A 4717-nucleotide genomic window follows, 5' to 3' on the forward strand; every position below is an offset into this window, starting at 1 on the left:
AGGAAGTAGAAAAATAACAAAGTTTAAAGGTAATAGAAAGATGGTAGGCATAATAGAGATTAGAGCAGAAATAAATAAAATATAGGCTAAAAAATAGTAAAGATTAATGAAACTAACATCCAGATATTTGAAAAATGAACAAAATTGATAAACATTTACTCAAACTAAGAAAAAAACAGAGAGGACTCAAATTTTAAAAAATGAAAGCAGAGAAATTATAACTGACTCCACCAAGAATTATCGGACTACTCCATAAAAGTATATGCCAATAAATTGGACAATTTAGAACTGAATAAATTCCTAAAAACATACAATCTTCCAAGACTGAATCAGGAAGAAATACAAAACAAACATTCTAATTACTAGTAGGGAAATTGAATCAGTTATCAAAAACCAAAAGCCCAGGACCAGATGACTTCACAGGTGAATTCTCCCAGACATTTAAAGAATTAATATCTATCCTTCTCAAACTATTTTAAAAAAACGAAGAGGAAAGAATACTTCCAAATTCATTCTATGAGGACAGCATTACTCTGATACCACAACCAGACAAAGAAAACACACAAAGAGAGAATAAGCATCCTGGTCCAAGATGGTAGGTGAAGTCACCTGATGTGTCATGCCTAAGGTCCCAATTCTAAAGGCTAACAATGGACCTGAGATTCGGAGTTGTGAGTGCAGCAACTCAAAGAGGACTATCAATCTCATATTTGGTATGTGGATAATAATAAGAATGTGGAGAATATTTATTTGGTTCTGACTTGAATACTAGGAAGGGACTTAGTGTTTGGAAAATGCTGTTACACTCATGACCCCAAATATAAGTTTAACATCATGTTCAACATTCCTACCATATATTCATTCCACTAATGCTTCAGAAATTGCAGTCCCTGAGCTAGATGGGAAAACCAGAAAGATGTACAAGAGTGGCAAAATATGCCCAAAATATGCCCATCACTTTAAGGCTTTGTGGACCAGGAATGTGCCTAGGTTTGAACTAGTTCACCTCATGACTCTGGGGCCAGGGGTATAACTGGCAGTGAAAATCCCTGATTGGATTCAGGAGGGCATGATTCAACATACAGAGAAATGCAACCAATGAAGGATCAAACCATTGAGGCAGGACAGAGAGAACTTTGATGGGATACATTTCTATTTTCTGTGCATCACTCTTCTCATCTAAATGTTTCTGCACACCCCTTGGCCCATAATTGTTACTAAGCAGCCACAGCAGGCATTGCTTAAAAACAACACCACATTATTGTTACTGGATTTCAATGCTACACCTGGAAAGGAAAGACTGGAGCTTTGGAAAGCCAAAAGGCAATCTATATCCCTTCCCCAGGTGGAGCAATGTTAGATCCAGGAGAGAAAGGGGGCGCTGAAAAAGGGTACATTGTCTTTTTGGTTTCTTGAGATAATTTGTCAATAAAAGCCACTTCCTCTGGTGGAAGGAGGGAGGGAAAGAGAAAGGGAGAGAGGAAGAAAGGAAGGAAAGAGGGAGGGAAGAAAGAAAGAAAGAAAGAAGGGAAGGAATTACGGGCAAATATTCCTGATGAACATAGATGTACAATTTTTTGGCAAAATATTAGTATACCAGATTCACCAATACATTAAAAGAATACTCACCACAATCAAGTTCGATTTATTCCAGGGATGAAGGAGGGTTCACTATTTGTAAGTCAATTAACAGGATCCATTTTACAACAAGTGAATGGTAAAAATCATTTCAAAAGATGTAAAAGAAGCACTTGACAAAATTCAACATCAATTCTGATTAAAACATCTCTCAACAAATTGTGTTTAGAGGGAACACATCTCAGCATAATAAGGTCCATATGTGACAGACCCACAACTAACATATCCAATGGCAAAAAGCCTAACATTTTTCTTATAAGATTAAGAACAAGACAGAGATGTCCACTCTTGTCACTTTAATTTAACATAGTACTGAAAGGTCTGGCCACAATAATCAGACAAGTAATAGAAATAAAAAGGATCCAAATTGGTAAGAAGTAAAACTGTCACTATTTGCAGATGACATGACACTTAATATAGAAAACCTGAAAGACTCCACCAAGAAACTATTAGAACTAATAAATTCAGTAAAGTTGCAGAATGCAAAATCACTGCACAGAAATCTGTTCTGTTTTTATACACTGATAACAAACTAGCAGAAAGAAGAATTAAGAAAGCAATCTCTTTTACAATTGTGTCAAAAAGAATAAAATATCTAGGAATATAATTAACCAAAGAAGTAAAAGACTTATATTCTAAAAACTATATGACAATGGTAAAAGAAATTGAAAATAGAACACAAAAAATGGAAAAATATGCCATGCTCATGATTTGGAATAATTAATATTCTTAAAAATATCCATACTACACAAAGCTATCTACAGATTTGACACAATTCCTATCAAAATGCTAATAGTATTTTTCACAGAGATAGAAATACTTCTGAAATTGTATAGAACCATAGAAGACACCAAATACCAAAGTGATCTTGAGAGAGAACAAAGCTGGAGGTATTATAATCCCAGATTTCAAACTATACTGTAGTATAGTAATCAAAATAGTATGATACTGGTATAAAAGTAGACACAGATCTGTGAAATAGAATAGGGAGCTCAGAAATAAACTTACACTTATACTGTCAAATGATCTCTGACAAAAGAGGCAAGAACATAAGAACATATAATGAGCAAAAGATCATCTTTTTAATAAATAGTATTAGGAAAACTGGACAGCTACATGCAAAAGAATGAAACTGGACCACCTTCTTACACCACTATACTAAAATAACCTCAAAAGTATTAGATTCAAATATAGGACCTACTACCATAAAACTCCTAAGAGAAAACATAAGCTATAAACTCTTGGTCTTAGCAATATTTGGGAGTATCTGTCTCCTTGAGCAAAGACAACAAAAGCAGAAATAAACAATTGAGACTACATCAAACTAAAAGCTTTTGCACAGTAGAAGAAACCAACAAAACAGAAAGGCAACCTACTGAGTGGGAGAAGTTATTTGCAAATGATATACCTGTTAAGGGGCTAATATCTGAAATATACAAAGAATTTATACAAATCAATACTAGAAAAACAATCCAATTAAAAGATTGGAAGAAAACCTAAATAGACATTTTTCCAAAGGCATACAGATGGCCTACAGATGCATGAAAAGATGCTCGACATCACTAAACATCAGGGAGATGCAAATCAAATCCACAATGAGATATCACCTCAGACTTGTCCGAGTAGCTAGAATCAGAAACCCAAGAATTAACAAGTGATGTAAAGGATGTGAAGAAAAGAGAATCCTTGAGCACTGTTGGTGGGAATCAATTTACCGATATATAGAAACCATTATGGAGGCTTAAGAAAAAAAGAAAGAAAAAGAAAGAAAGAAAGAAAGAAAGAAAGAAAGAAAGAAAGAAAGAAAGAAAGAAAGAAAGAAAGAAAAGAAAAGAAAAGAAATACATATGACCCAGTATTTCCACTACTGGATATTTATCCAAAGAAAACAAAAACACTAAAAAACATGTATACACCCTTATGTTTATTGAAGCATTATTTTCAGTAGCCAAGATATGGAACCAACCCACATATGCATTGATAGGAGTGTGGGATCTTGCTATTTGTGACAACATGGATGCATCCAGAGGGTTTTATGCTAAGTGAAATAAGTCATAGAGAGAAAGGCAAATACCATATGATTTTATAGATTCTATGTATAGAATTAAAAAAAGGAATAAACCAATGAAAAGAAGAATCAGACATATAAATACAGAGAATCAATGGTTGCTGGAGGAGGGGTGAGAAGGTGGGCAAAATAGGTAAAGGGAAGATACAGGCTTTCACTTATGGAATGACTAAGTCACCAGAATAAAAGGTACAGCGCAGCAAATATAGTCAATAGTATTGTAATATTGTAGTATGGTGACACTTGTGGTGAGCATGATATAATGTGTAGAGTTGCTGAATCGCTATGTTGTACACCTGAAATCAATTTAGCATTGTGTGTCAACTGTGCTCAAAAATTCTTCTCATGATGAAACTTCATTAACTACAACAAAGATAAGACATATTCTAAGAAAATATTTGTAATACACAGCTGAAGAAAACCTTGTACCTATATGAGAATATAGGTAACATATGAAAACCCTACAGATCAATAATTAAATGACAATCTAACAAATAACATGTCTAAAAGAGATTAGCAGAAATTTCACTAAATGGATAAATAAATAAATAAATAAATAAATAAATAAAATCACAAAAGTTTATGTTGATGACAATCTAGAAGAACCATAACTCTCAAGGCATTGTCGGTAGTGTATAAAAAAGAAAAACAACTTAGAAAATTGTTCAGCTTTTTCTCACAAAGTTAAACATATCCCTACCCAATAGTTCACTGTTATGAGTCTATCCAAGAGAAGTTAAACATGTGTGGGCTCTGAAAGACTTGTATAAGAATTTAAAAATTATTATTTAAAATAGCCCCAAATTGAAATAACTCAAATATCAAGAGAACATATTTTGTCATATGCTTATAAATATGCAGCAATAATAAACAATGAACTACTAGCAAACACAGTAACATCAGTGTATCTCAAATCACTATGGTCAACAGAAAAAGCCAGGCATAAAAGTATACAGATTGCAAGATTCTCTGTTTTTTTTTTTTTTTTTTTTAATTTATTTATGATAGTCA

At 33.3% G+C, this 4717-nt stretch overlaps 1 pseudogene; it reads left to right on the top strand.

Annotated features, from left to right (window-relative positions):
• Positions 1 to 619: 619 nt before the first annotated feature.
• Positions 620 to 1102, top strand: LOC144300800 (ubiquitin-fold modifier-conjugating enzyme 1 pseudogene; annotated as a pseudogene).
• The last annotated feature ends 3615 nt before the right edge of the window (positions 1103 to 4717 follow it).

Source organism: Canis aureus, chromosome 29 (genome assembly GCF_053574225.1).
Source record: "Canis aureus isolate CA01 chromosome 29, VMU_Caureus_v.1.0, whole genome shotgun sequence".
Classification (NCBI taxonomy): domain Eukaryota; kingdom Metazoa; phylum Chordata; class Mammalia; order Carnivora; family Canidae; genus Canis; species Canis aureus.